Source organism: Bos indicus, chromosome 20, assembly GCF_029378745.1.
Source record: "Bos indicus isolate NIAB-ARS_2022 breed Sahiwal x Tharparkar chromosome 20, NIAB-ARS_B.indTharparkar_mat_pri_1.0, whole genome shotgun sequence".
NCBI classification, from domain to species: Eukaryota; Metazoa; Chordata; class Mammalia; order Artiodactyla; family Bovidae; genus Bos; species Bos indicus.
Genome location: NC_091779.1, coordinates 7802278 through 7814400, shown reverse-complemented (window position 1 = coordinate 7814400; position 12123 = coordinate 7802278). Strand labels below are relative to the sequence as shown.

General features: G+C 45.0%; 1 protein-coding gene across 4 annotated transcripts in view; it reads left to right on the top strand.

Annotated features, from left to right (window-relative positions):
* ARHGEF28 (Rho guanine nucleotide exchange factor 28) overlaps positions 1 to 12123 on the top strand; it is a 343837-nt gene that overhangs the window by 114229 nt on the left and 217485 nt on the right. The gene's annotated exons all lie outside the window — the stretch shown is intronic.

Below are 12123 nucleotides of genomic sequence, written 5' to 3'. Positions count from 1 at the left end.
GTTGTGGCTCATAGACTTCTACTCCAAGTCATATGGGATCTTAGTTTTCCAACCAGGGATCGACCTCGCATCCTTTGCATTGCAAGGTGGATTCTTAACTGTTGGACCCTAGGGAAGTCCTAATCCCTAACTCTTAGTTTTTTTTTTTTTGGAAGGGTAGTATTATTCAATTTTCATTAAACTGAGCTTGGGATTTAGTGACACTCCTAGCTCTTAGATATTCTCTGGGAGTCACTCATCATGCCAGAGCCTGTGGCAGAGATTAAGCCAATAACCAAGCCTTCCCTTGGACACACAACTATACAATGTTTTCTAGTTGCACTTAGTAGCTGAGGCCTTGCCAGTGCAACGGGGCAGGAGATGGGCGCCAGGCTCAGGCCTGGACAGCTGTGGTGGCCCACATTCTTTTCTCCTTCCAGCTGGGATGGAGCAGGGTCACTTTGTAGCCAAGTGTTGCAGGTGGCAGAGCCGCAAGGTGGCAGGAGCCTGGGTCCCTGGAAAGCTGCCTGGAGGAGAGCCACCCAAGCAGCAGTCTTCGTGAGGCTGTTATGTGAGCAGGAAATGCACTTTCATTGTGTTACACCGGTTAGCTTCCAGGGGCCAGCTTTACTTTCAACTTACCTGTCACTAGAGTAAGGCACTGGAGCAGCTCCCTGTCTTTTCAGACCTGTGTTTGAGCCTGGAGACAGAGCCCTCATTGACTGTTTCCAGCAGATTGGCTTTTTTCATTGACCTTTTTTGTTTCCTTCCCTTTTCCTCCATTCTCATTGCTTTCTCCTCTTTCATTAAAAATGCCCTGTAAATCTTGCGATTCAAATCTCAGCTTCCATGCCCTGCCTCTCAAAGGTCTCCTTGACTATCTGATCTAAAATAACTCTCTAGGTCCTTGCTATCATTCTGTTTTAAATTTTCTGAGTGGCATTCAGCATTATCTGATGATATTTTCTTATTGATTGTGTCTTCCCCGCAGAAAACTCTAAACCATGAGATCAGGGAATTGCTCACTTCACTGCTGCCTCCCTTGTTCCTAGAACAGAGTGGAATGTATTCAAATAAGGGCTTAATACTTGGTGAATGAAGTATGAAACTATCTTACTTTGGATTAGGAAGAAAGTGGTATATGAAAGATCAAAATGGAAACAACAAACAGTAAGAAATGACTCTTCTGCTTTACAGGTCTGCGCAGTTCTGTGCATTAAGATATTGCCTAGACTTGGACAAAAAAGGATAGTCAGTGACAAAGGTAAATCTAGGTCCCATGGGACCCAGAGTTTGCCAGGTATTTGGTTACAGACCTTGAAAGTGAGTGCTCTGTTTGTTTATCTGTAAACAGACAGTCCTGCACTGCAGGATTCTTTACCACTGAGCCACAGGGGAAGCTGAGCGCAGACAGACGGAAGTAACAACCAGGTCCAGAAGAATTCGATCACTGATGCAACTTGGCCAAACTGTTGGAGCGAATTATCTTCTGGATTAAAATACCTCTAGTTTTTTCCCCCTGCAGTTTAGAGGGAAGGCTATTTTGAAGTAGAGAGAATGTTCAATTCTAAAATGTAAAGTCGTTTTAATGGGTATATAGTGCTTATTTTACCTCTCTACATTTATTTCTGTAGCTCCTGTTGCTGGCTCCGAGTGGAATTTGAGAGAGTCATACTAAGTTTGGTTGAATACTTCAGCCTTTTGGGCACAATATCCTAATCTGCAAAAATGAGGACACTGTACCCCTAGATGGGGGAAAGTGCTTGGCACACAGTAGGTGTTCAAGAAATGTTTCCTCAATAACAAAGAATACTAACAGATAATGTTTTTGGTACTATTATATTAATAGCCAGTTTATTTATTGGGCTTCCCAGGTGGCACAGTGGTAAAGAACCCACTTGCCAATACAGGAGATATAAGAGATACAGGTTCGATCCCTGGGTCAGGAAGATCCCCTGGAGGAGGGCATGGCAACCCACTCCAGTATTCTCGCCTAGAGAATCCCATGGACAGAGGAGCCTGGCGGGCTATAGTCCATGGGGTCGCAAAGAGTCAGACATGACTGAGCAACTAAGCACAGTATGAACAATTTATTTATTAAGCACTTAAGTGTTAGCTGGCAGACGTGTATCAACATATGTGACTTCACTTAGTCCTGACTGTCACACGTGGTAGGTCGGTTCTGTATGTATCCCCATTTCACGGTTTAAGTAGCGGAGGCAGCTGAGGTCGAAACCCAGGTCTGCTCTAAGCCTAGAGGCCTCACAGTCGACCTTTGCCTTCTTTACTCTAGAGCAGGGGTCCCCAGCCTCTGGGATCCGATGCCTGATGATCTGAGGTGGAGCTGGTTTAACAATAATAGACGTAAAGTGCACAGTAAATATGATGCGCTTGAATCCTCCCCAGACCACCCCACTCCCCCTCGTCCATGGAAAGTTGTCTCCACAGAGCCAGTCCCTGGTGTGGGGACCGCTGGTCTACAGCAGCAGGATGTGCACGGAGATCCAGACCAGCGCGTCTCATCACACGGTCAGTCCTGTTGCTCCAAGCCCATGCTTTTCTAGCTTCTAGGGTTATCTTAAGCACCCTGTAGAAATGACGGAGCAGTAGGGTACTGTGAAAGAGGCCGTACTCCAAGAAAGGCCAGCCTCCACAGTGCCCTTTCTGGTGTGACTCTGTCCTCTAGGTCAAGTGGCAGCTCCGATTGCATCCCTCCCCTGCTCAGAATCCCTCCAGTGAGTCCCTGTGCCCCAGGTTGTCCACGAGCTGGCCTCTGCCTCCATGTCCAGCTTCCCCTCGTGCCCTCTTCCCCACCTCCGCTGTTACTGCCTGGCCACAGCAAACCATCATTCCCCAAGAACTGTTCCACACCCCATCTTTATACTCAGAATTCCCTTCCTTTGACAAAGTCCCTTTGATCCTCTGGGAGGTCTTTCCCGGTGTTGCAGGTGGAACTGCTTCCTCCTGCCCCCATTCTGTGTGGGGGCCCTGCACTAACGTGTGTGTGTTTGAGCTTTTCTCTCCCTAGCAGGCTGTGAGCTTGGTGAAGGTCAGGATGGGTTTTGTCTTCTTCCTACCATCTGTGCCTGGCACACATCAGCTATTTGTTGAATGAAAGGAGAAGAGAGAATAAAATGATTCAAAAGTGGTCACAATATTCATGTTCTTTGGACAAGAGTCTTTTCCTCTAAGCAGACACTCAAAGTGCATTCCCATGTAACGTGAGGCCCCGCGGAGCTGTCAGTCTGGGGAGACTGTCAGTGTGGTGGGCCAGGGGCTGCTTCCAGGTGATGTAGTGCTGAGCATGGAGGCAGGATGTACCGGGAGTTAGTAGGGAAGCAGAGTCGATGTAGCAGAGATGGGTTTGATTCCTGGTACTGTCCCTGAACCTCCAGATCCCTGTAGTCAAAGTATTTTACCTTGGAGAGCCTCAGTTTACTCATCTGTGAAATGGGACTGATGGCTTCTGCCTCAAAGGATGGTTGTAAGGACATCATGAGATAATTTGCATAACATGCTGCCTGGTGCATTCAAATGCATGCTACTATAAATTAAGACACAAAAGATCCTATGATGGCCATTTTTATCCTTACGGTTTCTTAAGAACCTCAGTGAATAAATTGATAAATACTCTTATTTTCACATTGAATTTTCATGTCCAGAAGTGAGAAATTTCATATTCACTGTGATTTATAATGAAATCTCTCTTTCCTGAGATGACTTCAGTAACATCTTTATGGTGGGGAGTTTGACAGTGGTAAAGTGTCTGCAAAATATTCTTTGCAGCCAAAGATGGAGAAGCTCTATACAGTCAGCAAAAACAAGACCAGGAGCTGACTGTGGCTCAGATCATGAACTCCTTATTGCCAAATTCAGACTTAAATTGAAGAAAGTAGGGAAAACCACTAGACCATTCAGGTATGTATGACCTAAATCAAATCCCTTATGATTATACAGTGGAAGTGAGAAATAGATTTAAGGGCCTAGATCTGATAGATAGAGTGCCTGATGAACTATGGAATGAGGTTCGTGACATTGTACAGGAGACAGGGATCAAGACCATCCGCATGGAAAAGAAATGCAAAAAAGCAAAATGGCTGTCTGGGGAGGCCTTACAAATAGTTGTGAAAAGAAGAGAAGCAAAAAGCAAAGGAACAAAGGAAAGATAGAAGCATCTGAATGCAGAGTTCCAAAGAATAGCAAGAAGAGATAAGAAAGCCTTCTTCAGTGATCAATGCAAAGAAATAGAGGAAAACAACAGAATGGGAAGGACTAGAGATCTCTTCAAGAAAATTAGAGATACCAAAGGAACATTTCATGCAAAGATGGGCTCGATAAAGGACAGAAATGGTATGGACCTAACAGAAGCAGAAGATATTAAGAAGAGGTGGCAAGAATACACAGAAGAACTGTATAAAAAAGATCTTCATGACCCAGATAATCACGATGGTGTAATCACTGACCTAGAGCCAGACATCCTGGAATGTGAAGTCAAGTGGGCCTTAGAAAGCATCACTACGAACAAAGCTAGTGGAGGTGATGGAATTCCAGTTGAGCTATTTCAAATCCTGAAAGATGATGCTGTGAAAGTGCTGCACTCAATATGCCAGCAAATTTGGAAAACTCAGCAGTGGCCACAGGACTGGAAAAGGTCAGTTTTCATTCCAATCCCAAAGAAAGGCAATGCCAAAGAATGCTCAAACTACCGCACAATTGCACTCATCTCACATGCTAGTAAAGTAATGCTCAAAATTCTCCAAGCCAGGCTTCAGCAATACGTGAACCGTGAACTTCCTGATGTTCAAGCTGGATTTAGAAAAGGCAGAGGAACCAGAGATCAAATTGCCAACATCCGTTGGATCATGGAAAAAGCAAGAGAGTTCCAGAAAAACATCTATTTCTGCTTTATTGACTATGCCAAAGCCTTTGACTGTGTGGATCACAATAAACGGTGGAAAATTCTGAAAGAGATGGGAATACCAGACCACCTGATTTGCCTTTTGAGAAATCTGTATGCAGATCAGGAAGCAACAGTTAGAACTGGACATGGAACAACAGACTGGTTCCAAATAGGAAAAAGAATACATCAAGGCTGTATATTGTCACCCTGCATATTTAACTTCTATGCAGAGTACATCATGAGAAACACTGGACTGGAAGAAGCACAAGCTGGAATCAAGATTGCCAGGAGAAATATCAATAACCTCAGATATGCAGATGACACCACCCTTATGGCAGAAAGTGAAGAGGAACTCAAAAGCCTCTTGATGCAAGTGAAAGAGGAGAGTGAAAAAGTTGGCTTAAAGCTCAACATTCAGAAAATGAAGATCATGGCATATAGTCCCATCACTCCATGGGAAATAGATGGGGAAACAGTGGAAACAGTGTCAGACTTTATTTTGGGGGGCTCCAAAATCACTGCAGATGGTGACTGCAGCCATGAAATTAAAAGACGCTTACTCCTTGGAAGGAAAGTTATGACCAACCTAGATAGCATATTCAAAAGCAGAGACACTACTTTGCCAACAAAAGTCCGTCTAGTCAAAGCTGTGGTTTTTCCTGTGGTCATGTATGGATGTAAGAGCTGGACTGTGAAGAAGGCTGAGCACCGGAGAATTGATGCTTTTGAACTGTGGTGTTGGAGAAGACTCTTGAGAGTCCCTTGGACTGCAAGGAGATCCAACCAGTCCATTCTGAAGGAGATCAGCCCTGGGATTTCTTTGGAAGGAATGATGCTGAAGCTGAAACTCCAGTCCTTTGGCCACCTCATGTGAAGAGTTGACTCATTTGAAAAGACTCTGATGCTGGGAGGGATTGGGGGCAGAAGGAGAAGGGGACGACAGAGGATGAGATGGCTGGATGGCATCACTGACTAGATGGACGTGAATCTGGGTGAACTCCGGGAGTCGGTGATGGACAGGGAGGCCTGGAGTGCTGCGATTCATGGGGTCGCAAAGAGTCGGACACGACTGAGGGACTGGACTGAACTGAAAGTATCTGAAAATAGGCATCTGTCACAATAAGGTTTATAAAGCATATTAGATTATATTTGTCTATTGAATGTCTATGGTTGATCCTATGAAGAACCAGAAGTTTATACACCACAGAGGTTTGGGTTAGAATTAGAGGATGGTCAGAGCTGTTTCATGTTCAGATTGAAAAGACATTTGGCCATAGTACTATTTGATCAGGCTTCTCTTGTGGCTCAGGTGGTTAAGAATTTGCCTCCAATGCTGGAGACTTGGTTCGATCCCTGGGTTGGGAAAATCCCCTAGAGAAGGGACCAGCAACCCACTCCAGCATTCTGGCCTGGAGAATTCCATGGACTGTTTAGTCCATGGGGTCGCAAAGAGTCGGACATGACTGAGTGACTTTTACTTTCACTCTTTGATCATCTAAATTTGTAAACTGCTGACTGAGAAATGCCAGCAGATGGGTAAATGGAAACTCTTCCTTCCTTCCATCCATCCATCATCCCTCCACGTCCCTATAAGAAATGGAAGGAACGGCTGGGGTTTCCTCAAATCATCTTCACAAGGGCCCTAGAACAGCTGCCTACTTCCCCACGTTGGAAAGTGTCCGTTTATACCTGTGGCCCCGTCTTCCTTGTGGTACCAGCTATGGGGCCTTCTGCAGTCGGTGAGAGCAGAGCTGAATAAAGATGTGGTCTCCTGGGAGACTGGTGCATGGACCTCCTCTTGGCAGAGCCTCCATGGTAGGGCAAGAAACGCTCATCACTTCTTGCCTGGGTTCCTGCAGTGGGCCCCCCTGATTCCACCCTTGTCCCATCACGGACTAGTCCCAACATAGCTGCCAGAGTGATCCTCTTAACATAAAATTCAGATCTCGTCACCTTTTTACCCAAAACAGTGCAATGGCTTCCCGCTGCAGAGTTAACACCCAAGTCCTTACGGTGGCCTTTCCTTAGCCCTGACCTTGCCTCCCATTTGCCTTCTCTGCTGCTTCAGCCAGCGGGTTTCCTTGCTGTTTTCCAGACATTCTGGGGCACTTGCTGGTCCCTCAACCTCACATGGTCTTTCACATCCATGGGGCTCACTCTCTTACAATAGGTCTCTATTAGAACATCATCTCATTAGAGAGTTTGTCCTACTGACCTATGTAAAACATCTCTTTACCCCCACCTTATTTTTATCAGGTCTTCTGAATCACTCACATAGAAAGAAAGTGAAGTTGCTCAGTCATGTCTGACTCTCTGCGACCCTGTGGACTGCCACCAGGGAAGCCCTAAATCACTCACATGCTGCTGCTGCTGCTAAGTCACTTCAGTCGTGTCCGACTCTGCGTGACCCCATAGATGGCAGCCCACCAGGTTCCCCCGTTCCTGGGATTCTCCAGGCAAGAACACTGGAGTGGGTTGCCATTTCCTTCTCCAATGCATGAAAGTGAAAAGTGAAAGTGAAGTCGCTCAGTCGTGTCCGACTCTTAGCGACCCCATGGACTGCAGCCTACCAGGCTCCTCTGTCCATGGGATTCTTCAGGCAAGAATACTGGAGTGGGTTGCCATTTCCTTCTCCAGGGGATCTTCCTAACCCAGGGATTGAACCCAGGTCTCCCGCATTGCAGGCAGACGCTTTAACCTCTGAGCCACCAGGGAAGCTCTGAATCACTCACATATCAGAGGCTTAATTATTTGATCATTGTGTCTGTCTCCAGACTAGAATTATGGGGTAGATGGTTCGGTTTAGCCACAGGACTTAGTAGATACTCAGTACCTACCTGAATGAAGCATGGATATGTGGGGAGACATAGGGGCTGGTTTTGGCTACCTGGGGATCCATGGGCCAGTCTCTGATGTGCCTGTGTCCCTGGAGATTGCGAGGTTCGGGTGGGACAGCGTGCACAAACACTTTGTGAGTGGTGAAGCACTAAGGAGGTGGAAAGTATTATTCACAAGGTTAGCGCATGCTCGGCCGTTTTGGGTTGGTTCTCTGTGTGCTGGCCCCAAATGTGGCCCTCGTCTTGCTGCACTTTGTGCCAAGTTAGGAACAGGGAGCAGACTCCAGCTGACTTTTGACTGAATGGTACCTCTTATGAAGCCAGCATCTGGAAGTCCTGGATCTAGGTCCTGTTTTTCACTGGTTAAGAAGCCTGAGAAGTTGACCTGAAGATTCAAAGGGAATCTTAAGGGGCAAAAAAGGACAAGGCCAGAAAAAGGGGCTCCTGAATTCCAAAGCCATTGTCAATTCTAAAGGGAGAATGAGAAAGGACTGTCTTGGGGCGTCCGCCCCTTCTTCCTGCACTATTGCTTATGACACAGGAAAGAGAGAATTACTACCGTGGGGTTGTGGCAGGTAGCTGGATGTGAGAAGTTTGAAGACGCGCCCTCCTGCCTTTATGATGTGTCACAAACGTGCACATTCTGTACTGTTTCTTTTGCCTTCAGTTGTTTTTTAAAATGATATTTATTAGTCTCTCTCTTTTTCGTGTGTGCTATGTGCCATGTGGGATGTGGGATCTTAGTTTCCAACCAAGGATTGAACCTGTGCCCCTGCAGTGGGAGTGCAGACTCTTAACTACTGGACCTTCAGGGAAGTCCCTGCCTTTAGTTCTTGATTTTGATCAGATGAGATATTCTCTGCAGTAATCGAAATTCAGGTCCTCTCCCCACCCCCCTTCTTTTTACAAAAGTGTTTCCACATTGTAGTTCCTGGGAGGGTGGACATTTGTGTCTCATCTGCTCATTTTGATTTATCTGTTTTCCATCTTTCTGGCCCTGTTCCTGTTTCAGTTACATTCCACGGTGCTTTGTTTTTCTAGCTGTCCTTTTGCCATTGTTATCACGCCTCAGCCCTCTGCTGCTGCCATTTTATCCTTTCTCTCCCCACTGAGCCCTCATTTTCAGTCTTTCTCTTGCCTCCCATACATTCTTTGGGAGCTGAGGCTGATCTTGATTTCTGGATGCTCTTTCCTCATTGTCCTGCTTCTCTGGTTTCTGTGGCATCATGTTTCCCATCCTGTGACTGAGCTGGCTTTTACCTGCATTGGTTCTGATTTGGGAAGGAAAAGGGTCAGAAGAAGAGCCATGGGCCCTGAGAGCACTCTGAGGTTGAGCAGAGGTAATGGAGGTCTAGGAGAGCAGAGATGAGAGGGTGGAAGGATATGGATGGTTTGGGGACTGGGGAACTTTGGGGGAGTTTGCTTCTGATTCTAATTTGTTTCCATAGAGATTCTTCCCAGTCCTTTGGGGAAGGAGTAGGATTGACTTAGGGCTTGGCAGTGGTAGCTTGGGGCAGTGAGAAGAGGATTAGAAGCAGAGTGAAGACGTGGGCTCTAGCCCTGGGTCTGCTATGTGATGGGACCCAAAACAGGTCACTTATCGTGGTGGGCCTTCAGTTTCCTCACGTCACTGGTAAAGGCAGGGTTTTGATCCAGGTAAGTTTCTTGCAGATAAGTTTCTTTCAGCTGTATATTTTGCAAGTTTCAGAATCTATGCTTCTCCTAGTGAGGATTCTGATTCTTTTATTTTGCACGGGATCTTTTTACTTGGCAGGATCTTCTGTGTTCTTATTTAAGAAGGGCCCGTGTGTGTGTGTGCATGAGTGTGTGCCTGTGTACATTGGGGAGAGGGGTCTTGGCATAGCTGGCCAGAGGAGAGGGGTGCAGGGCTCCTTTCCCGTGTGCCCTCATGAGAGGGATTTCCTGTGGAGTGCAGGAGCTCCGTGGCCTACCCTGAAATAAGAATACAGACGGTGTGGCTCAGTTCTTTGTCTAGGAGAGATCAATTTACAGAGACTTATGTTTCCTTGTATTCCTGGTAGTCTTTGGAGTGGTGTGTTCAGTACTGTCAGCAGACCTACACTGACTTTCAGACATCACTTGGTTTGACATAAATCTATAGACTTCAAATGTTAGAAATAACCATGTGAGCTTACTGTCTGCATAGGTTCAACCTGAGTTTGAATTTGATGAGTCATAGTGTTTATTGTGGAGAAGGCGATGGCACCCCACTCCAGTACTCTTGCCTGGAAACTCCCATGGATGGAGGAGGCTGGTGGGCTGCAGTCCATGGGGTCGAGAAGAGTCGGACACGACTGAGCGACTTCACTTTGACTTTTCACTTTCATGCACCGGAGAAGGAAATGGCAACCCACTCCATTGTTCTTGCCTGGAGAATCCCAGGGACGGGGGAGCCTGGTGGGCTGCCGTCTATGGGGTTGCACAGAGTTGGACATGACTGAAGTGACTTAGCAGCAGCAGCAGTGTTTATTGTGTTGTGAATATAAAGCTTGAGCTCTGAAATGTAAAATGAGCTAATAGGACTTTATTTTCCAACACAGACTAGATAACAGAGGGTGTGCTAGAGTCAGAGGGGCCTTGCTGCTGCTGCTAAGTCTCTTCAGTCGTGTCCGACTCTGTGCAACCTCATAGACGGCAGCTCACCAGGCTACCCCGTCCCTGGGATTCTCCAGGCAAGAACACTGGAGTGGGTTGCCATTTCCTTAGAGACTCTAAATAGATGGGGTTGAAACTTTTTTTCTGAAGGAGGAATCTTTTTTTCCCCACACAAAGTATTATGGAGAATGTATAAACTTGATACAAACTTTATTATAAATGTTTTCTTTGAATTTATTATGTTCGTTAATTCAGTGAGAACAATGACTTAGCCTAGGAGTGCAAAGCTTCTCCAGTGTATCAAAATTTGGTAAATAATACATTTAAGTGAATTAAATATTTTTAGATATAAATGTAACTGAAAACATAGTTTCCAAAATGAAATTTAAAAGGAATGTTCGCAAAGTTGCAACCTTCCTCTGTTAAAATCTGTGGTCCCCCTAATGTCAGTTTGAAAACCACCAATTCAGAGAATGAAAAATAAACTAAACATCAATCCAAGAAGCTAAGAAATAAACCAAAGCGAAAGAATATGGGAGAAATTAAATAAGCAAATTCCAATCACCACTTATGTAGACCTCCCATTTTTTTCATATTGAAGCTAGTAACGTAGAGGTATTATTCAAGGTATTATCAGTTTTAGACTTTAAAGCCTAAATAGCCTCATTGTCTTAGAATAAACAAATAAGCAAAGGAAAAACAAAAATCAAAGCCTCCTCCTTCCGCTAGTGCTTATTCCTCTTAAGATGAAGTCATTCATGTCATCTTTGGACATCTCCAATCCTTAGAAGGCTCTCACTGGAGAGCTGAACTCGATGCCCTGTCTTTCCCTCCATTGTTTCGTGCTTTTCCCCTGGGGCCTGCAGAACATGTCTAGCCTCTTGTCTGCATGGCAGATCCTGGTATTTGTGACGGTGACCGTTTACTCATGAGTCTTTTCTCCTTTGGCAAAACAGCCCCAGTTCCTTCAATTGTTCTGCCGTACGACAGCTCGGCCTCTGTGTCCCTGCAGCATCCTTGTCATTTTCCTCTACACATGTTGTCAGTTTGGTCTGTATGTTTTCAAGTATTTCATGGCCCAGGTATGTCTGATAGGTACAGAGAAGAGCTGGACGATATCATTCTTAAGGAACATTCTAGATTTTCCTCAATGCAGAGTTGGGCAGAATTAGCATCGGGTGGCTGTCTCAGTGATAGCTCATGCTTAGTTGATTATTGACTAAAACCCCCTCTGATATCCAATTGTTAAACATTTTGTTTCATTCTTAATTTTTTTCAGTTGATTATTTTGGAACCAAGGGCAGGACATTTAGTCCTCAAGAAATGTTGATAATGGAAGGGTAGCGATTATACTTTAAGTATTCTTATATCCAACCTGGTATCTTTCCTACTGTGATCTACTTGAAGTATCAGTTATTTGTTTTCAATTTCTAGTTCTGTGTTTTTATGGAATCTGTGAATAAGTTAGTGATGTTAAAAGGAAGTAAGCTGAGCAACTTTTTAAAGCCTGCTTCTGGCCTTGTGAGAAACCTGGAGTCATCTTCTGACCATCATCATGAATTGTTTTTCACTCAAGTCAGCTGTGTTACAGGAACAAAGGCTATTTTAATTCTATAGTGGTGAATCATTTCATCCAGTGGGAAAATCATCAAGAATTTTTTATGTTTGTGTTTATGTCTAACTGAGTATAATGCAGAGGTTTGGATACTGGGTGCCTTTTAAAATAAATACTGCTATATACATTTAGCTTATGGCAGTTATTCCTTTTGATTAGTAATCTGCTAATTGTGT